Source organism: Syngnathus acus, chromosome 9 (assembly GCF_901709675.1).
Source record: "Syngnathus acus chromosome 9, fSynAcu1.2, whole genome shotgun sequence".
Classification (NCBI taxonomy): domain Eukaryota; kingdom Metazoa; phylum Chordata; class Actinopteri; order Syngnathiformes; family Syngnathidae; genus Syngnathus; species Syngnathus acus.
This window is the reverse complement of record NC_051094.1, coordinates 5,809,662-5,833,055: the sequence shown is the minus strand read 5'-3', so window position 1 is coordinate 5,833,055 and position 23,394 is coordinate 5,809,662. Positions and strand designations below refer to the sequence as shown.

General features: G+C 43.9%; 1 protein-coding gene across 3 annotated transcripts in view; it reads right to left on the bottom strand.

Annotated features, from left to right (window-relative positions):
• The window catches only part of sema6a (sema domain, transmembrane domain (TM), and cytoplasmic domain, (semaphorin) 6A), an 83,151-nt gene extending 60,204 nt beyond the window's left edge, over window positions 1–22,947 (bottom strand). For all 3 annotated transcript variants that reach the window (XM_037260023.1, XM_037260025.1, XM_037260026.1), the window contains exon 1: window positions 22,524–22,947. The gene's annotated coding sequence lies outside the window, so the exon portion shown is untranslated. The remainder of the gene's footprint in view (window positions 1–22,523) is intronic.
• Window positions 22,948–23,394: the final 447 nt, after the last annotated feature.

Genomic DNA, 23,394 nt, shown 5'->3' with positions numbered 1-23,394 from the left:
TTAAGCTCCTCAAGCCTCTCTGTGCTTTTTTAACATTCATTGCCACAATGAAACTGCATCAGGTGTTGCTGAGCCTCATAGAAGCAAAACAATGTGATATGGGGAAAATTAGAGCCAAATCTCCCAAATGAGCCAATCCAATCCATTACTCAAAATAAACCTTCTGATGTTTTCCTCTTGCCAAAACCGACAGACCAATTTCCACTAGAATTGCTCAAGCGGCCAAATTGATTTTAGACAGATCATCATAAAAAAATAAATTAAAAATGTATTTCATGCCAGGGGTTCACACTGCACAATTGCCCACTAGGGGCAGTGCACAGATTGATAGACAAAGGTAGGCGCGTGCAGTGCACAAAAACAACCTTCCATTTACACCTAAAGACAACATTTGAAAAAAAAAAAAATGACTTTTTCAAACTGTCAGTACAAACCCAACAGTGGCACGTTTTGTGGCGAAAAAAAAATCAGTCTCTCTTACGACCAAAATGACTGACTTACTGCAGCAAAGATATGTAAGTCGAAAATGATGCAAACTGTTGCATTCAAATGACTTTGGTGTCCATTTTTCCTCATCATTTGAGCTCAGCCGCTTATGATTGACATATACATTTTGTCCCAGCACAGACCAGTCCTGTCAGTGATTTGTAGAACGATGCCGCACAGAGTCTCTGGTGACATATCAACGCAATAAATTATCATGTTGCCACACTGACATGACTCTGGGGATGATTTAGAGCCAGTATTTCGAGTATAGACCTTGCAACCATGAATATATTGGCGGAGGGTTATTACTATCCAAATGTGTGGGTACATTTCAAAGCTTTGCCATCTTTCCAACTATGTACTTTGACGCTATATTTTGTATAGATTGCAAGGTTGTGAGGAAAAGGCTGTCAAAAAGCAGTCCCCCTTGACAACTGGCGACAGGCAGCTTCAACTGAGGTCAAAGGTAACACGGTTGAAAGGAAATAGAGTTGCTCCATTGGAGAAGGTTTAGCCTTCTTTGGAATGCATATCTTAAAATACCAAAATAAAGGAGGCGTATTTCCATTTGATGACAATTCAGAGTTTGGATTAATTAATACATTATATGGCAGATGTGTTTTATCATTTACATATCCAAACTAATAGGCTTTTTTTTTTAAGGCAAAGAGAAATAATGAATAAAAACACCAATTCAAAAAGGTGCCCTGCACTGTGAAAACACAACTTTTGCGGTCTAAAGGTTAGTTGAGACGACTTTACAAGGGAACAGTTTTTCAAAGTCAAATATTTTTAGTTTAATATCCCAACCTAAAATGTTATCAAAATGTAATGCCTTTTGAGTTCATCCAACTTATTATTATTATTGTCATTTTCTTAAAGTGTGGTCATACACAAGCGTTTTTATTTTTGACGGATGGGAAACATTCATATCTCAGCAATACTGAGATATTTAAAAAACAAACATTTCAGTGGCAAACGGGCAGCAGATGGCATCCAACGGTGTTAATTGCTAGACAACTGCAGCATTTGCATGCTAAAACGACCTCATTTGAAGCATTCAAAACAAGCCAGTCGTAAACCATCATCATCATCGTAATAGCGAGCATCTCGACACCAGTATCGGGCAGCAGAGGCCAAAAACAATGTTGCACAGATATCATAAAACCAATATACAGTATTCTTATCCAACATGTTTTGCTCATACTGGGATTGAAAAGCTTTTACAAAAGTGTATTTACCTGGTAAATGTGCAAATGAGAGAAATGCAATTTAATCCAAAAGGATAATCTACACAGAATAATCTGTGGGGAATCAACAACATGATATTCCACTACCCTTCCCTTTCACTCACTTTACTGTCAGAACAAAAGGCAATCATCATCTCGCTTCTCTGTGACGGTCAAAAGACCTCCTTCCTAAGAGCTAAATGACACAAAAAGAGCTTTTAGAGAAGATGTTGGGATATTGGTACCAACGCTAGATGTTTCTTGCCACAATATATGTCAGCCTCCTGTTATTTAAACCCATCATACTGAACAGCGCCACGTCAAAAAATATATATGACTGAGAAAAATCTAACTACTAAAACAATAAAGTCCTGAATTTAAATCAAAAGTACTCAAAGTAAAAAAGACCAAAAAGCAAACGGTCCAACAAAAAACAGAAATCAACCAGGGAACTAAATACAAAATACAAACACTTGGACAAGACGCAAGTGGCCGAGAGAGCTGATTGGCAGACGGGAACAGATAGACATAAAAATCTTAATGAGACAGACACCACAAAAAAAAAACAAGACACTACATAAAACAAAGCCACATTTAAATCACAAATTGAAAAACACACACACACACACACACACACACAATGTATGTTATCCTCATCTGCATGCCTTTCCCAGTGCCTTCATTATTTGCATGTAGCGCTGCGGAGAAGAAGAACAACAACAAGAAGCTAATCCGAGCAATGTTCCTCGGCGGCTTCGAGCTCCGGGGAGGGCAAGACGCGGCAATCACTTTCCCTGCGGGAGCAGATTAACCAACTTTAAAAAAGCTCCTGCAGGTCCACTTAAAAACTCCACGTTTGTTGACTCTACCTTCTTGACCAAAAATCTCATTGCGCCCGTTTGTTGTCGTCATCCCTGGCGTGATCCTTCATGGCTTTCCTCGACCCCCTCAAGCGGGAAGCACGGCCAAGGTCTTAATGAAACACTGGGAATGCACAGTGGACTCCCGATTAAAAGTTATTATTCCGCTGCGGCTGCCGTCGTCCATGGGGTCTTGTGGGGTCTTACATTTTGATTGAATTGTTTGGTTTTAGGTGGCTTTTTCGTCCAAAAGAAAGTGTAGCTGTGTTGTGTCTTACATCGGAAAGAATAAATCTATTTGCCTTTTTTTTTTTCAGAAAATGTCCAATTATGATAATACTGCGCTAAAATAATTTTGGAAGAGAGGGACGCGCGGCAGTCGGCCTCCTGCGTCGGCTGCATAAAACATGAGCGCTGTGCTCTGTATGGATTGTCGAGGGGGGGGGGGGGAAACACTGCGTGCGGCGTTCACAATAGAAAGCAGCAGAAAGTCTATGTGTATATGCATAATGTGTTTTCCTAATGGATGATTACATAAGTCCTGCGGGGTTCATCGGATTTATTTTCCCCCCCCTCAATAAGACTTCTTTAAGTGTGGGCTAAAAAGCTCACTTGTTCACGCACTCTATGAAAAAAGTCACACAAGGACACACAGGGGATTTTTTTCATAATTTTAGCCCATTGTGAGTAGACTGAAGACAGCTAGCCGTTTATACCACTGAGAGAGAGCCAGTGTGTGTGAGGAGGGGACACCAGCACTCAGGATTCTGAATGGCAGATTGCATTTACATGGCAACACAAAAGAGCTGAAATGTGATTGGACAAAAATAAGGCACTTGCTGGGTAGCTGTGTGCATTTAGAGAAGACTGGGTTACTTTTACCAAGATTGGGTTCGTTACCGCCATTTTGGACAGCCTTGAAGTTTAACTACATTTAATGAAGTGGTTCTTGGAAAATGTTGGTGGTGGCTTGATGTTCAAATTCTGGTCAGGGAAAAATCATAACGTCCAATTGAGTCCCGAGGCAAGACCTTTTTGTTCCGTGTTCCATGACAGCGTTTGGTCCAGTAGGGAATATAACGAGAATGCCACTCAGTTGAGCGCAGACCTCCACCAAGGCCGATCTCGGGAATCCAGATAATGAAGACGAATCAATTAAAAAGCCGTGATGGATTGCACTGTTACCAATTCCAATGAATTATAGATAAACGAGCATCCAGAGAGATCTCTTGTTGCCTTTGAAAGTGCGGTGAGCTAAGAAGCCGAGGAAGTGTCTTTGGAGGTGAAACTGTATCCTTCTCGGGAGGGGGAGGGGGGGTGGGGTTCTGGGACTTCAGCCATCTTGATGTATTTGCATCTTAACAACCTTTCTGCATAATTGAAAAAGTGGTTGTCTTGATCTGTGATATGGTAATTGCCTTCCTTTTCTGCCAAAGACTTTCTGGGTTTCCGAGGGAGCATCTGTCTTTGAGGATAGAAGAAAAAAAAAACCTGCACATGTCACCCCCCCCTTCTGTCTTTGAGCTCTGCGTTTGAGTATTTTCACAAGTGGTCGACGTCAACTGATTACAAGATCCAGTAAAGTTGACTAATCTTCAAACAGCAGTGGACGGAAGGAGGGGAGAGATGGCGGTGGGATGGGGGCGGAAGGATGAAGGATGGGGGCCGACTTTTCATGTGGTTTCATCCGACTCCAAATGGCTTCCAGAAGTGAGTGCACTGCAAAGCCTCAGCACTTAAATCAAAGCTTTTCATGACATGCTACTGGTGTTAGTCAAGTTGCGAGCATAAGATGTTTAGAGTCAAAGGTGATCCTTTTGTTCCAGAAGAAGAAGTAAGACAAGAAAAGTCCAACGCAATGCCATACTTAAGTTTTTGAACAAATCTGATCTGCATTAGAAACATAGAAAATCACCAATTGGGTTCATTGAAGACTCTTGATCGTTCAGTGCAAGCGCAACCAAATTTGCGAGCACTAGACAAAATGGATGACTGCAAATGAAAATGGAAAGAGATACAGTTCCGGATTATTTCTCAAGATTTGGATCATGGCCAGTTGACTCAAACGCCAAAACGGTTGAAAACATCTCAGATGAGACAAAAGACTCCACTGACGCTTTAGCAACACAAATGTTTCACCGTCGCTACAGAGATGAAAACTAGTTCTTTAGATCCAGCCTGAGATTTCCACAAAGTCTTTACTGTTCAACATGAAGGGAGGGGGGCGGAGTTTGATCTGTGCAAATAGACCCAAAAACATGACAGGTGACACGCCATCAGCGCCATCTTTCATCTAAATCTGAGGACGCCGATGCGGCGCGGCATCAAAACAAATAAGAGGTCGGCTGACAGATGAATACGCTCGTCTCGGGTAGTGTAAACAGCTCGTCTGCTGTCTGTACAGATGCGACCGTCTCGATCGCATTTCCTTCTCATTCTAATGGGATGATTAACGCAGAAGGAGCAACAGTTTAACATCAGGTCAAAAAGGCGTAAGGCGAAAGAACGGCGCCTCTCGGAAAACATCTGTCGCGGGCAAGCCGGCCTTCATTGTGCAAACGCTTGACCCGCTCGCTTCATTAGCCGACGCCGGTTGCCAATTACGCCGTTCACTTCAAGTGCCGGGGCTGACCACCAATCAAACGGAAAGCGAGAAAAGAGCTGAGCAGAGGCGAGAACGTGTTACGTGCTCCACAACGCAGCTGAGTTGTCTTTATGGCTTCAGGATAAACTATTAGCACTGTTTCATTTGCCACTTTTAAGGGAGTAAAAAGACGGAATATGTATTGAATATTGTTGAGGGCGAAGAGGCTAAAAGGCTCATAAAACTGCTTGTGGGTGTGGTAATGGTAAAACGTCTATAAAACAAAACTGGGCATCATTAGGGCTCGGGCGCCGGGGTGTTTATTGTTATCCCGAATCGACTTTGAGAGCAAAGTAAACATTTTGTTTTAAGCCCATGTATGACCCCTGTACAATGTCACAGTCAGATGCTTGATGCTAATTAAATACACATCATACATGTAAGTCTTGCCTGTGAGTCCAAAATCAATACAGACTTTGTTTAAAGAGCTGCTAATGCCCGTGGCTCGTTGCTTTGCAGACACTAATAACTTGGCTGTGGACTGCAACCACGACAGATGAAGACAGCCAGGATGCGCTGCGATCAATACGACCCAGGTCTCACTGTTTTATCACCTTTCTTTCTCGTCAACGTTTCAGAGACCTTCCCGCTGCAGATGCAATTATTGCAAACGTACCTATGAGGACTTTGGGCGTTCATCTCAGACTGCCATTTTAAATATAGTATCAGTTGCACTACTGAGTTTGAGTTAGCACAATGGTCATTTGTAGGTTGCTAAGTTTCTCTCCATTAGCCATCTCTTCAAGCTTCTTTGGGTCGGGGGTGAACAACATCAGCCCACACGGTGGCCCGGTGCGGTCGCAGCCGAGAAGGCGCCGCATAGCACCCGTAATTCAATGTTTCAAGCAGGCTCTCCAATAAAGGCAAGTCTCACACATGGCTGACTATGTGGGTCAGCCTTGGATCATTTGCAGAGGAGGAGGCCAGCGACTGGCACCAGATTCACCCCCCTCGCCCACACCCCAACGTGTGAACGAGTGAATGTGTCGTCTTCGCCTGGAAGCTGGAGGCCACGCAGGCCCCCCCCTCTGGGTCATCCCGGCCAACTCTTCTATGGGAAACCCGTCCTCTGCCGCCTTCCTCCGAGGCCCCCCGACCCTCCGTCCTCTACCCGACTGCACCCAGATGCCTTTGTGAGCTCCGGGGACAAAACAGGGGGCTCTTTGGAGGCCACCAATTAGTCCTCCCCCACGGGGTGACATGGCCGATGAATGGAAGGACCCCCAAACCGTCCACGCATATAATCTCAGCTGTCTCTTTAGAGGCGGCACTGTCACAAGCACACAAATTCAACCTTGTTTTCGCATTCTGGATTTAAAGCCACGGCTCGTTGGTGCAAAAAAAATGAGCATCCGGATGCCGGCGAGCCACTTTGTCACGGTGGAATTTGTTCGTCTCCATGAGGGTTCATCCCGGAAGATATGCAAGGATGACTTTCGCACAAGGTGTTTTATTTATTTATTTTCGCCTATCAATCAACCAGTGACAGGAACCACAATAGAGAGTGGGAATCCATTACCTAAACAAACAAAGACATAGCAAGACTGTCTACTGCAGGAAGCTCAAGCACAGGGAAGGACTGTGTAAACTTAAGTGGTGATTGAGAAGACCCGGGAGGGAGGGAGGGAGGGGCGGGGGGGTCACCTACAGCATGTAAAACCGCGGGCGTAAACATGTCACAGATGTTGAGATGTCTCATTTGACGGCGCTTTCGGAAGTCATCTGAGACATCTTAAAACAACAGTTAAAAGTTTGTTGATGAATGCTCGGGCGGTCCGAAAAATAAGAATAGCCAATGCGCCCGCTGGACACAACATTAGGTACACCTGCACAGTCGTCACTAAACAGGAGGGCCCCGGCAGCAGATGTGCTAACCGCTAGCCTCCACCTTGTCGCCTTGATAAAAATGTAACAAAAAAGTACTCCAATAACTTTCTGGACTGAAAATTCCCCAAGTGTGTCCTTCGTAAGCATTAAAAAAGCAACCCAAAATATTAAAAGCATCTTTCAGTATGACGCCGTGCCGTCGCGGTACACCGCTTGACTGCAAACGACAATAAACATATTGCTACATAAATTCCTCGCGCGGCATGTGTCTCGAAATGCCATGTTATTTTTATTTATTTATTGCTCCTCCTGTGGAATGATCAGCTTTAGGGAGCTTCTGAAGATCTCACTGCTCGCGTCTCTTCTCAAATGTCAGGCGTGGCAACAATCAGGTGGACGTCACGAAATCACCTCATATCTGCTCGGAAAATGTGAAGGAGTTTACCGATGAGTCGAGGACAGTATTATGTAAGGTTTATTGGAACTCGCTAACATTTCAGTCTGAGATTTCTTCTCAGCAAAACAAACAAACAAAAAAAGCATCAAGGAGAAGCACATAAGCTCTTTGTTGGCGGCCATCAGCCGAGAGCACAGCCAAGCTATTTTATGCTCGGCTGGAGAGTCAGGCAGCGATTTATCTTTGTTTCACTTCGCATACTTGAGGAATACTCTACTATTCCCAAACAGTGCGATGGGTGCAAAGGGCAAGTAATTTATGGACTACAATTTTAGCCCCCCAAAAAAGAGGTTGATGGTGTCAAGCGTTCACACGTGAAGAGAAGGAGACGTTAGGTGTAAGGCAATAGATCAAGACAAGACGTCCAGGCCGAGACTTAAAATAGCTTAGGCTGTCAACCAAATAATGGGAAGGAGTTTTTTGGGGGGGGGCTTAAGGTAAGAATGTGTGACCTCCACCTGGTATAGAGTAACTTCATCGTTTTTCCCTTTCGCGGCCTTGCTACGAAAGGGTGCTACAGCAGACCACACACTACGACATGGCTGACATTTTTATGAAACTATTAGTGGCCATATATCACACTGTGTCATTTCCCATGGTGCAAGTTCCAAAATAACTGAGTGACAATATTGGATGAGCTCAAATTTAAATGATACTAATTATTTCAGTTTTGTTCTGACACCAGAAAAGCTCACTTTCAATACCCTGAGAATTTAATCGCCTAGATAGATGAGAATATTTACGGAAATGTATTACTCATTTAGCTGCACTGCATCACAGCTACAATATTGTTGAATTAATTATTAGCAATTAAAATACACATGTTAAAAGCTATCATTTCGATAGAGCTCTGCTACTGGATCTCATTAGTACGTCTACGTGTACCTAATGTGGAGGCCGCTGAAATTGCAAGCGGTGCATAATAAATGATGGTAAATGAGAGAAGGCATGTTCATTGTCTCTCACTGTCGCACTGTAAAACCGTTGCATTCAAGTAGCTTAATGAGCGGAGACAAGCCTCAGCTTCTTCCTGACCTAGAAAATGTAGCAAGAAAGAAAGAAAAGCGCCAGCAATAAATAGCCAAACTGTAAATAAAAATAAATGGCAATGCTGATGATTTTGGACACGTGTGCTCATTAGCCACCCCGGAGGACTTCATCACATTGTACCGACGAGATGCTTCTGCTTCCACTCTCTCCTCCCTCTGAGCATTTACTCGCTCGCTTGCTGAGTCTCCGTTCTCAGGCTCAATTAAGCTACAGTAAGTAAAACAGCGGCGCACCCTGTCACATTCCATCCACTCGCGCGCTCAGTGAGAGACCCGCTAAAACAAACGGGCCTTAAAGGAGCCCACTCTGGCTGGGAGCCATTACCATCTGAACAACCCACTTCCCGCGTGCACAATGAACCACCTTGACAGAGCCTCGCTCGGTTGGTTGAAACATATTCAGGGGCACATAAAGAGAGCTCTGTGCGCATTTTGACGCTCCTGCTCTACCTCTGCTCCGGTCATGCTCGGATTAGCTCCCGCTGCTGCAATATTTACCTCACGTGGTGGTGGTGGTGATGGTGGGGGGGGGGGTTACACACCTAAGAACACACACGCGCACAGCGGGATGGCCGAGAGTGCAGAAGGGTAAATGTGCACACACAAGAAGAAGCACGCGCACTTTCACTAACGGGAGCAAGACGCTGTGAAACTGAGAGCTTGCTTCATCAGCCTTTACTCCTAACATAACAAATGAGTTTATTTCTTCAGGAAATTGCCAACATCCAACAGTCTGGTAGTCATGGCTCCCAAAATGTGGTCCAAGTTATTGGTTGTTAACTGTTTTCAATGGCGTATTTATATGTAAATGTGCCGCTCCGGTTTGTGCCACTCAAACGTAGCCTTTAGGCGAGAAGGGAAGCACACTCATAATTCGATCATTTCCTCTGATAAACTTCAAGCCCAAATAGAAGGAAACAATCGCCTTATCGGCTCAAACACAGACGAGGGGAAATATCATGTGATTTAGTGGGCTACCCCATACAAGTTTTTTGTCTTATCGTTCTGTGGTGTCGAATGGCTCTTTGTGACGGCAGCCCGCGGGGCGGGCGGGCAGCAACGCAATCACAACTGCTCGGGTTCAACCGAAACATTAAAATCGGATATGGTCCGATAAACTCACTCGGTTATGTTTTTCATCACTTCACAATAGAAGAGGCAGGCCGTTTAACCGCACAGCCGCCGCGCACGACCGAGATCCGGCTCGAAAGCATGAGTCACTGTCCTCCCCGCTCTCTGATGTTCCAATTGCAAACATATTGTCATTGAGAGGAAAGTGAAGGAAAGCAGATGAGGTTTTAATATGCGTTGTTTTAATACTCCCACGCAGAACAGTGGCTTGTCTCTGCTTAGCGTTTCAATGGCCATTTTAGAAAAACTCAATGGCAATTCAGATTACATCATCGGCCTGGAAACGGGGTGATTAGTGAATGAAATTGACAAAAGAACTTAAAACTAAAGTTGAAAAAACATTTTCCTGAACAAAAAAACATTTTAAAATGTTTTTTTCAAAAAATGATGTTACAAGGTTGTCATGGTTACAAATATCAATTAACCTGTGAGCCACAAAAAGATGGCTGACTTTTAACTTATATTGTTCTATATTTTTAGTTAACAACAAACGACAAAACCTTTTTGTTTTCAAATCCAATGCAGCTAGTTAAGCAAAATGTTTACATTTGTTAAGAAAATTTGAAGTGAGAGCTATCACAGTGATTTTAATCCCAATTGGCATCTAAGACTTACAGCATCCAAACATGTCAAAAGCCTCAAACTGACCTTGCCATGGATACAATCTGCATCAAGTCATCTGACTCCCAGCACATAAAAGATATCTGATGTAACAGCACATGACAGGTAGAACCAGCCCCAAAACACATATAGTAGATAGCTGGGAAGAAAATAGACACAAGGCACCACGCAACATATGCTAGCCCTCAGGCGATGTGTGCTTTACAAAACCCTATATTGTACATGTATACCATTACACTAAGTGCAACTACATTTACATTACATGTTACCACCTCTTGGATAACCAATAACAAAAATACATACTTACATTGAGTTTGAAGTTTATGGTGGCTATGCTTTATGGTTTTATATGAATGGGCCAGAGGGGGCACATTTCTGCACACTAAAATGGGCAGATAGGCATCTCTGCACCTGTATGACCCCCACCTTCCTCCATGTATTAGCAGCAAACTCACTCCCAAGGCCATGAAAGCTTCTTCAAAGCTTATTACGGCTCACATGTAAGGATAGCGTTTCATCAGCTCGGCAGGTAATAAAGTATCCCATTTGTTCCTTTGCAAATGACTGCAATTGTGAGCACGCTCCGATACATGTCCAATGATGAGATTGCTATCATTTTAAAAAGGTAACCAAAGCTACTTACTTGTGAGGTCCTTTACCCTCACCCTTTAGTTCTCTGTGGATACATCCCACTGTGACAGATATATCTCCTTTGAGCTCCATTTACTCGAGAGCTACGAACCAACCTCCACACACACACACAGATAGATAGATAGATAGATAGATAGATAGATAGATAGATAGATAGATAGATAGATAGATAGATAGATAGATAGATAGATAGATAGATAGATAGATAGATAGATAGATAGATAGATAGATAGATAGATAGATAGATAGATAGATAGATAGATAGATAGATAGAGGAAATAAAATTATCCGAGGTGAACGCCATGTTAACGCTTCTATTGATTAATCTGGTCATCCATTCCTTCGTAATCCACACACGGGGAAGAGCCATTTTTAAAAGCTGTAAAATGCTCCTGAGAATCAGAGAATCAATACCTTCCCCAACCACAATTCTCTTTTATAACGGTATCGTTTCATCATCGTGTAAAAGTGAAAAACAGATGACATTTTGTTTGGCTGGCCACAACTTTCGATAAAATTAAATGATGATAATAAAGTTTTGATTGACATTAGGGGGGGGGGGGTATTTAGTTGTCACAGCATGAATCAAACTTTTCCATTGCTCATATCATGTTCTTTAGAGATGAATCATCAAAATTGGGTCGATTTGTACAAAACCCAGATGGATCAAATCGACCCAAGCGCTAGATTGCTTCAATTGAGCTTTTGTAAAAGCTGACTCTTGCCTTTAAACACATCATGTCATTCGACTGTGAAAAGTGGAGCTAATTTTGCAACCAGTGCATTCCACCAGTCTCCTTTTCAATTGACCGGTGGAGCATTCCAAATAACAATCAATTCATTAAGGCACCTCCTCTCGTACTTTAGTGGCGGAGTAGTCACAGCTCGGGCTACGTTTACTCCATTAATTAGCCCCCGTGTTACAGGCCAGGAGGTTATCCGAGTGCCTCCTCGGTGGGCCGGGCAGCGAGAGTCGCGCTTTATTATGCAAGTGGTGCAGCTAGGTAGAGCTGGCGCGACACGCTAATTGAGGCCACGGAGGCTGCCTCACACAGACGGCTGCCGAACGGGAATGGAAATAGCGGGAGGCCCGGAGTGGTCTGCCCTCGAAAGCCATCACACCTCATCGGAAATATCAAATATTAACCATAGGAGTGTTGAAACGGAGAAAATCTTGCAATGGTTTTGTGTGCCTTACTGAAAAGCATCACATACGTGCGTCCTTATAATCGGAGATGCTAAGCTAACACGCTAAGATAACATGCATCTCACTACTTGGAGATAATTAAAAAACACTAACACTGAACGATTTAGATTCCAACCAGATGATATCATCGGTATGTGTGACGCTTCCTCATTCCTTGGTTTGCTTATTTAGCAATGTCTGACTCAACCGCACCACGCACACACTTGAGTGCTTCACCTGTTAATGTGTGAAAGAAATGACCGCTGCAGTGGCGCCAGCGCAAACACATGTCTCGTCTTATCAAGCAGCCACGCGCAAACATGTTTGCTGAGCAGGGGGTGGGCCCCACTCTGTGCTTTTATGGAATTCACAAATGGATAAATATACAATATATTGTACATGTAATGGACATTTTAACTCAACAAGAATCAAACGATGCCCTTCGGCACTAAAGTTTGCTCATTTCCGTCCTAGATAGTCTGCAACAAACAAAAAGTAGAAAGTTCATGCGACTCGAGTGACTTTAAAATCGAGCGCTCCGCTTAAATGATGACAATAGAATAAAACTGCTGTTGCTAACTTGCCGGTATGTAGGTCAGAGCTGCACCTCCAGTCTCCTCTCCTCATGCCATCCCCTTTCCTCGCTTGCATGTGTGCTGATGTAACGTACTGTAAAAGTGCGGATGAGCTCGGCATGGTGCTTAGAGACATTTGCTTCATTTCTAAAAACAGCAACGCTGATATTACCTCACGCGGCAGGTAATGTTTGTTGCCGGTGTAGCTCCAAAACAAATTGACCCGTTTCGGTGAGACCAAGGCCACCAAATCAAATGCGTGTTGGGTTTGTCGAAGATAAAATTCACATGCTCTACCTTTCAACCTCACCTAAACTTTACACTCTGAGTGGTATTCTAGTTTGTTTATTCTTACATAATTAGAACAGCTTTTGTGTCATCGTTCCACTGAGTGCTTTTGGTCTTGAGCCCGGAAACCCGGAAGCTTTTCTAAATGCCACCTTGATCCGAATGCAAAGAAACACAGTCGGTCAAGTCGTGTAAATGATTAACGGATGCCGAGTCTTGATAGCCTCTGCTCTTGTAATGCCTTCCTATCTGGTTACCAGGTGAGCTAACCTTACCGGATCTCATGCGCGGTGCGTGAGATCACATGTTCTCTCTTACAATCAGATCCAATTGGGAAGAGAAAAAAAAAAATCCTCCAATGATGTTGTGTCACATGACGTAAGCCATGCCTCAGCTTCCAAACGTAATTAAAAGGTCAAGAGTTCAATTCTAGTGTCATTGATACATTTTGGAGGACAAATACTCTCACATAAAATGAAAATTGCAGATTACGCACTGATTCTGAATGCGGATGCTGTAGCCAGGCAATCCACACAGCGGCATTCGTAGTCTTTACACACACACACACACACACAAACACGCACGCACACACACTGTATTCCTCATACAAAGGAGACAAACTCAGGGTTCACACACCTTCGCAGACCCACAGCCATTGGCTTCTTGGCAAATAAGCTGAAAGGGCCCCCGGTAGACGCTGATGAATGAGTCAAGCCAAGCATGCTGCGAACATTATCAAGAGTGGGTTGGTTGGGGTTGAATGAATACATTATCATGCAAGGCACTTCTCTCTGCTGGCCACCTCGCTCACTCGCTCGCAGCTTGTCACTCTTTCCTACCCGTCAAGACTCTTCGCCTCACGACAGGCCAGCATGCGGCCCGGCTTTTGTGCGCATTAAAGAAGGGCCGCTCGGAGGTAGAAGCTTATTTATCTTGGCTTAATCATCCTCACTGTCGAGGCATCAGCCTCTCACTTCCTGCCTACTTGGCCAAATGTCCAGACACTTTCTATTAGAGGCTCTGACAGGCTGGCTTCCTTCTCTCGCTTCTATCCACTTAGATATCCTGATTGCTTCCCATTGCCGCGACCCGCCCAATACCTGGCAGTGCGTTCGCACTTGATAGCTCGATCATCATCGGCGCTGTCTGTCATTCGGCCATTTTCCGGCTTTGGGCCAGGATGCGATGCTTCAAAATCACATTGGATTAATTGCATTTAGCAATGCTTTCTCTGGTTTCGATCAATATAATACGATAAACGTGTACTTTGTCAAGGCATGAACTTTTTTCATCAGCGTAATCAAGAAAACAAATTCCCAAGCAATCTGAGTGCTACAATAAATAGTCATCCAAACATGTTTAATAATCCTGAATTGCCAACTGTGCTAGTTTTGTGTTATCCTGCTACGGCACACAACAATGAGCTAATAGTGATGCTAATGCTAATCTAAGATTCAAGACTTTAGCTTTGTTTCTTTTTTTCTCAAGTTTTGGTTGGGTTTGTCTTAAAATTCAGAGCCCATGACATGTGGCCTGAAACTTTATGTATTATTACAAATTTTTTGTTTGTTTAGCAATCTTAAAATAAAATGCTAATGGTCACCTTATTGTAAAACATCATCGTAAGCAACTGTTGTATTTCCTGATCCCTGGTGGCACAAAGCAAAAAAAAAAAATCAAGCACAAGACATTTCGTGCGCTTGTCATCTTTTTTTGTTTCATGTGTCAATCACTGGGCCTCTGAGAATGACGAGCGATGTCACATTTGCTTTTAAAACTAAAAAGCTGCCACCGAGCGTAATCCAGGTGACAGTTTGTTTATCTTTCAACAAAGCGCATTTAAACAAACCAGACAAAAGTGTTTAGTCGGAGAGATGTAGGATTTCCCTGACTGTCACAGCAGCCACCAGGCAGATCAGGACTACGTGTAATGTGTAATGTGCTCACGCATGCGTGTGTGTATTTGAGATGTGAGTAAGTCTTTGTGAGGCCTCCACTCAGCAGAGTGATGATAAGTACTCCCAGCCCGGCGCTCCGCATGAGCTGATGGACAGACGGGCCGGGAACACTGGGGGCCTTGTGGCCGCGGCCAGCATGTGTGTGCATGTGTGGGCACTGTGGTGACGGGATGGGGGGGGGGTGAATGAGTGGGGACGTGAGAGGTACTTGGCAGCGTAAGTCACAACGTTTCCACCGGCCACGCCACCAGAGCGTGCCACATGGCAGCAATTTGTTCATTAACTATGTAATAAATGTACGCGCACACACAGAGGTAATATTGTTCCGAGTTCTGCCTGATTGGATTGTGAAATGGAGGATCCTCCAGGGAATCGCTCGAAGTCCGCCGGCCACTCTGACCGAGACAGGAAGAGGCAGGCCTGATTTTCTAACAAGGTTTGAGACGCAGGAACATATGTAGTCGATAGTTTGCTGTTCTTTTCAAGCGGCACTAGGAATAAAGCAACTCGTAATGTGTTTCATCATTTTTCAGATACAAATCAAATTCTACCACTCAACTTCTTCAAACTTTATCGCTTCGTGCACTGGCGCACAATCAATTTGGAACAAATAAAGGGCCTTCCCAAACTTTCCCAAGAGCGTTAAATTGCCCCAAATTTCCCAGAGTGACAGATGATTAAGCCTGAAGGGGTGAATAATGAGTCAGACCCGTGATTGAGTCACTTAATTGATTAAGCGAAACAAATCTGTACTCATTTTTAGCTCATCCGTCCATCCATCCATGCATCCATTTTCTACCACTGATCTGGAGTCGGGTCATGAGAGCAGCAGCTTAGACTACTCTAATTTGAATAAAACTGCGAATCTGAGTCTGAATATTTTTTATTATTTATATGAAAGCGCCCTGCAATCAAACAGCGACCAGTCTGCCGTGGCCCACCTGCAACCCTAACAAGGACAAGCCGGTGTAAAAAAATGAACGATCAGTCCGTAGAGTGACTCCTCAAGTACAGATCACAGCAGAGCTTTTACTCTCTACCTGGAAGTGATTAATATTAGCCCAAGGCCAATGGCAAGCAATCTGTCATCATCATTAAGCCGTTAGATGAGCAAGAGGAATGCTTGTTACAAATGACCCGGCGGCTAGGATGTCACTTGACGAGGTCCCGTCCGGTTCAGGGCCGGGTTTCGGAGCGCCGTGATGACGGCTGAGATATAACGGCAGCAGAAATGCGGAAGAGGGAAGTTGGAGAGCGTGGATGATGAGATGAAAACTTCCTAGTGGATGCCGCGTGTGAAAGAACCTGTGAGAGAGTATGACTGCTGCTCTGCCGTGAGCATACAGATCACCTTACACGTTGGATTTCCTCTGCTTTGATGACTAAAGCGCACCACACACACAAACGCACACACACATACACAGTCATGAATGCATGCATGGCTGTGTCCAGTCTCAACACCCCCCCCCTTGGATTAATTCACCTGCCGCACCTGAGAATGCAACCAACGTGATGTCACCTGCACTCTCATCACTTCAAAAGGTAAAAGAGCACCTCGGTGCCATCAGCACAATGGGCCAGCACACCTTCTCACTTCCTCTAATGGCAATCCCCTCGTCGCAGAAGGTCCATATGCGGAAGGTGCGGAATTACATAGACAATGAGGCTTTCTTAGGTTACTGCCCACTGGCCCTCCACGCTCACAATGAGAAGTTTTCGAAGGGAGTTCTTGAGCAGGATGAGGCACAGAGGTTGGGAATCACTGCATGAGGATGGCTTCGGCTTGAGAGGACACACGCGCTTAGCATGCATGTGTGCACCGAGAGCCGTGTCGCCGCTTGCCAGTTGGCTCCGGCCTGAACGCTCCCACAGGAGAGGCTCACAAGCCGGGCAGGACGCGATAAGATGTGGTGATAGTGCAAGTGCCACATTAGTGTAGTTTTTGCCGTGATCTAGGTCAGGAAAAAAGAAAAGAGAGAAAGAACTGGAGCCAGAATTCAAGCATGGCTCCTTGAAGTCACATAGCTTATTGTTGAGTATGTTATACAGCAAGAGAAAAGAGATTGAATAGGATAGTTGAAGAGATGGACAGATAAGATGAAAAAAAAAAAAAAAAGACCAGCTGACAAAAAGGTATGAGCTGGCAGACGTACAGACAGATAGATGGCATCATATGATACCGGATTAGTCTCCAACCACAAACATATTCAGGGTCAGAACGGAGGTAAACAAAGAGCCTGGAGCCAAAACATGAGTAAGTACAACAAGTATTCATTCAGCGCATTCTGAATCAAAATTCAGAAGCGCAGAAGAAAAAGCCTGTAATAGCTGGCTGGATTGAGAGATGTTTTGATAAGCGGGCCCAACCAATATGGAATTTGTGAGGCCGATACCAATTCCGATATTTGGTGGAATAAAATTCCGCTGAACAATGAGATGGCCGATTTATTTTGGTTGGTTGATATGTGGAAAATTCGGTATGTGGCTAGATAACCAGATAGATTGGCCAATTGATTGAGAAGTAGGTTTGGATTTAGTGTATTATGACAGACGGATACATATACTCCTTGCATTGGAAGGTCCTTCCCACATGGCTTCCCTTTGAATCCATCATATGATTTCAACCTGATCTACCATCAAAACATGCAGCTGAGCATGAAACAGTAGGCCTGGGTCCGTCATCTATCTGGCTTGTCATGCACATGGCCAAATAAGCGGGTGTTTAATGTGCCGAAATACACCAGAGGAGCGGCGGCGGCGGCGGCGGCGGCGCTCGTTGAAGAGCCTCAATCTGGAAGCTTGTGAATATATTCAGAAGCAAACAGCAAAGCAGCAGCGGTGTTTGCCAGGGAGAGCATGAAAAGATGCACGTGCAAAAGAAGCGATGGAGGGTTCACCGCTGAGATAAAAATGGAATTCATTTTGGTTCCTGAAGCACACTCCACACAGCGCCGGGACCCGCTCGGTGCGTTTGGCCGCCATTGGCGCTTCGATGGCTTCCCCTCCACTCGCTCCGTTCCAATTGTTCTGCCTTCCCCTCACTTATCATTTCCTCCGGTCACACCTCTTTCCTTGAATTCCTCTCTCTCTCTCTCTCTCTCTCTCTCTCTCTCTCGAGGCAGACGGGCCCCCCTCTTTGACAGTCACAGGTCCTGAAACTATGGCAACGGAACGAGAGGAGCAAACGCTCTATGATTAATAGATGAGAGATGAGGTGCCAATCGTTCAAGCTTGGGGAGGAGGGACGGATGGATACACGGCAACAACAGCGTGCAAACATGTATGCACACTCACACACAGGAACAAGAGGCCACGCCCTGATTTGCTGGGGTGACCATTTGACGCATGTTTCATAAAGAGCGTTAGTACCATTTAGCCCTCCATCCATTTTCTATATGGCGGATCGTGTTATGGTAGGCTGGACAGGAGACATGGTGAGGGGTTGATTCAGTTCAGTTTACATTTTTTTTACATTTGTTCCCATTGTAACACGGTTGTCCAATTATATGACTTTTTGATTGTCCCTTCAGTGTTTCCGTACCCAAATTTGTACACCAAGCAGCCATTTTTACGTTGCGACAGACAATCATACACAATCCAAAATAAAGGCTTGCTGGGAAAATTGCATCAGGGGATGCAATGTAAATGTGTAATTATAAGACCAGGCGCATCACACTTAGGGAATCCCTGCAGTAGAATATAAGAAAAACAAAAGCCTCCTTTGAAACCAATAGAGTGGGATTACGCATTGGAGGCCCTTCCTTATGTGTTCATTGTTTATTAAGGCGACTGTCAGCTATGATGTCACACTATTTGCGTAGTAGGAGCAGGGATCACCATTCAGCACGTACTAGTCGAGGACGCTTCGGTACAATATCGTGACAGACTGAACTAATCTTTCCTCAATTTTTTCTAGTTACTCGTATTTCCTAGCTTGGGGCTTTGCTCGTTTTTGCTAGCTTGCGGCTTGACTCCTTTTTGCTAGCTTTGCTAACATGGCCAAGACGAGCAGCTTGCAGTGCCACAGACAGAATCACCTGATTTTCAAAATAAAACTCCTTTCATGCTCTCATGGTCAATCACAATTTTTCTAGTTATTCTTATTTGCTAGCTTGGGGCTTTACTCATTTTTGCTAGCTTGCGGCCTGACTCCTTTTTGTTAGCTTTGCTAACATGGCCAAGACGAGCAGCTTGCAGTGCCACAGACAGAATCACCTGATTTTCAAAATAAAACTCCTTTCATGCTCTCACGGTCAATCAAATCTTTCTTTGTTTGTCCGTCCATTGGGGACGGCTGCTCTAATGTATAGTTTGAGACTTCAAGGCCACTCATTCATCCGTCTACTGTCAAGTGATCACACAAAGCACTGCCGCTACCGCTGCTTCTGGATTATCTCCGCTAATGCATCCCCGCTCTCGGTTCCATTTGACTAATGACAACCAACCCAACTCGGCCGTGACAAAACATTTCCACATGTTCTACGGACTTACAGTGAGCATTAAAAAAAAAAAAAAACAACAGCAACAATTCCATGATGTTTTAAGCTGATTGTAAATGCTCCAGGATGTTTGATGCTTTTTTTTTTTTTCATCCGCAGCCCATTTGGCCAAGTTGAACCTATAAAACGCATCTCCAAGTCGACGGGCTGGCATTCTAATTCACTTTGTATTAAAAACAACAAAGCCTCGCCAGGGACCATCAGACAAAACACCAACGAGCCACCCAGCCAATTCTGTCATTAACTTGCAGCGTGTGAGAGTTTTTGCCCGCTCCTTCATGCTTGTGGCATTTTTGGCATCCGAAAGGCGCTCAATCACTTATGCTAATGTAACAAGGATGCCCATTGTTTTTAGACATGGACTTGTATTCATTAAAGCCGCTTGAACGAGCACAATGGAGCTTAGAAAATAGAACGTCATGTGTGCATGTGTGTGTTTTTGTGTAACGTCGATAACATTTCACAGCAAGTGATTAGCAAGTGATTACAATGTCAGTGAGCCTTGTGGTGAATAAAGCCACTGTATGGCAAGATCCGTTCTCATGGTGTTCACTGCGTGGGAGAAGAATAACTAAAGCAACTATAAGAAGAAAATCTAGAACATAGACAACTTTTTGAATCAGAACCCATATTAGATGACCTCGGCGAAAATCACTAAATGTGCCGTGTAACATTTAGAAAGATATTGAAAGCATCTTTCATGACACCAGAATGTATTTCCAAGACAGACATGTGCAAAACATACATCATTTTATGATTATGCGTTATTCCGAGTCTCGCTATTAAGGCAGTATTGCCTTTCACCGCTTTCCATCAATGTTGCCGCAATTTTCCGACAGAATGTGAAAATGGGTCAAAGTAGGCGCGAGGAACAAACAAGGGCTTTTACTTGCACCAATTTTGAAGAGTCATTTATTTTTCACTCATTATTGCTACTTTTTCTTTTAACGCAACACGGGGGGCTGATGAAAAAGATACTAATATTAAAAACTGTTGTACCATCAAAAGAATTGGAAGCTTTTCATGTCATGGTGGCAAGGTCCTTGATTCAAATCTCAGCTCCCATGTGGCGTTAGATTCATTCAAGACTCTCAATGCAGATGCATTAATGTGTGCTACAACCTTAGTCCAGCAAGTACAAAAGGATTTGATGCTGTCCTGTTGAAACGAAGAAAAAAAAAATCATCAGCAAGCCCACACACTGAGGGTGTGCATTAATAAAACATGGCTGCCATGAAATAGGCATAAACGCAACGACTACTAAACGCCTCGGTATTCACTCTCATTGAACGAGCGGTGACAGTTAACAGTGGCTTGACTGGCCTCATTGTTTAGAGAAGGAGGCCAATTCATTTTGAAAAGAAGCAAAGCCATTTATCAATTATTCAACGCCACTGTATTCAGGCAGCGTATTTCCTCGAGTGGCACATTTAAATACCAACTCGCACTCCCGTTGGCCCCCTTCTTTTCCTTCTCTTTCACAACACGCAGTGTGACAAATACACATCAGTCATAGACAATTGCTATTGTTAGAAGATCGGCGGATCAAACGCGCCACCGTGCCACGCTCCAGCATGTAGCTTCACTGTAATGCATCTTTTCGCAATACAACATGTCACTGGATGAATTGTTACAAGGCAGATAAGCACTGTTTGGGCTTTGTGTTTTTTTTCCCCCCCTGCCTCTGGAAGGTAGCCTGGCCAGATTTACACGTTTTCTCCAGTATGCCTCGAGAACATTTTATGTTCCCTGAAGGCAATGGTTTAGAAAATGTTTTTTTTTTTTTTTACAAAAAAAAGAAAAAAAACTTGCAGTTTTACATGAGAATCTATTAATTGTTCGAAGCCAACTTATTAGGGTCACACAGGTGTCCCCAAAACATGTCTTGTATTTTTTTTTTTATCTTTAAGGTAGTTTAAAAAGCACACAAAAACAAAATTATGTGAGCTTGAGAGAAAGAGAGAAAATTGTATTTTTATAAAAAAAAAAAATCTTTAAGGTTGTTTAAAAAGCACACAAAAACAAAATTATGTGAGCTTGAGAGAAAGAGAGAAAATGGAGCGAGAGAGAGAGAGAGAGCGAGAGAGCACGAGCGAGAGAGAGACCACTTGGAGTGTTGTCTGGGTGGTGCCATTACGCGCTCTCGTGTGTGGCTTGTATACCCCCCCCAACCTCGGAGCTTGTTTAAAAAGCCGCATGAAAAGAACTTTTCCAAAGAACACATTTCATTAGCTATTGCAACATTGATACTGTTCATTTGACTAGAGCAATAGTGACCACTAATGGTTTCCCTGCACCATGCACATGCAGTCCCTGAACACACCCCAGCGTGAGCAGCCAAAGCCTGCTACACCACACTTGAACCCGGTCAGAACAATACACGGTCAATAGGTTAAAACAAATGGTCAATAGGTTCATATCGCATAACCGCTCATTTAAGCAATCCCGATGCATGTCAATGGAGACGTTTGCAGTCATTGATTTGCTTCATGTCTGGATGTAAATCAGTGCTGTCATTTGAATAGCACTACATTCAATAAAGGAGAAATGTGTTGGAATCATTTCAAAAATTATATATGTTTTTAAATCCACATTGGGTGTTTTGGGATTTATGAGATTCTTAAACCAACAGTAAACAATCATTTGGTGAAGTGTCTTGCTTAAGTTCCTTTTTGCACATCTTTTTTTAGATGAAAAATGACCTCATTGCTGTTGTTTTGTGAATTTAAACTTAATAATTTGCAATTCTGTAGTCCTCCTGAAAATGACACTATAAACAACCTAAAACGGAACACGCTCGGATATGTGCTCCAGAATAAATGGAAAAAAACACAACGCAATCAGTATTTGTCTTAAAATGTCATATTCAAACTTTCAAATCGCTTTATAAATAGGAAAAGTAAGTTGTTAAAGTGGAAAGTGAGCCTTGCTGGCCGGTGCACTTGACGCCCGGCTTAAACACAAACCAAGCCTCCTCCCGTACGGGGAGGCAGCGAAAAGAGCGATTCAAATAAAAGGCAATAAAGGCGCTTGGAAGTTCAACCAATACAATGAAATCTTACCTTCAGCTCATGAATGGACAGATCTGGTAGCGGTTGCTCGACTCTTGTCTATTAGTAATCCATAAAATGTGATTCTTAACGCAACGACTCACAACAATACGAGCGCTACTTTTCTCTTGCGCGTCTCTTCTTTTTGTGTGTGTGTGCGCGCGGCGCTCAAATCGGAATATCCATCTCGAAATCCGCACTAGAAAACGAGAAAGAAAAGGGGGGAAAGACACGCCGATGTAATGAGGATGCTCTAAAAGTGTCCCACGGGAATAGTGAAACGGGAGTCCCGGTTGTGGCGACGGTCACTGAGGTGCGCACAGGCTCGTCCACGACAGCCGCCGACGGTCATCCTATTTGGGGATGAAGCTTCTTAGCTGAGTGGAGCTGGAGCGCAGGCGAGCCCAGCTGTCAGCCACCCACCACACACACACACACACACACACACACACACACACACACACACACACACACACACACACACACACACACACACACACACACACACACACACACGCATGCACAGACACACACACACGCATGCACAGACACACACACGCGCGCACTGGGAGGAGCTACGTCTCCGGAACGAGGGGCTATTGTGTCAATGGGTGCCAGTTATGGACAAGTGTATTTCTATTTTTACGCACGGAGGAGAAAGCCAGGGCTGCTAATAATAGTTCGGACTCTGGGAAGAAGAGCGAGGTGTGTTTAAAAACGGGCTGGATGAACTGAGCAAACAAGAGCTGCAATGCACTATAGTGCAAGTGTCAAACTCAAGGGCCGCGACTCGTTTTTCGTGCGCCCCCCTAAAGCATTTCTTGCAAATAAAGTGGATTTACATATGTAATTTTGGCAGAATTGCAATTTTTTTTCACTTTTT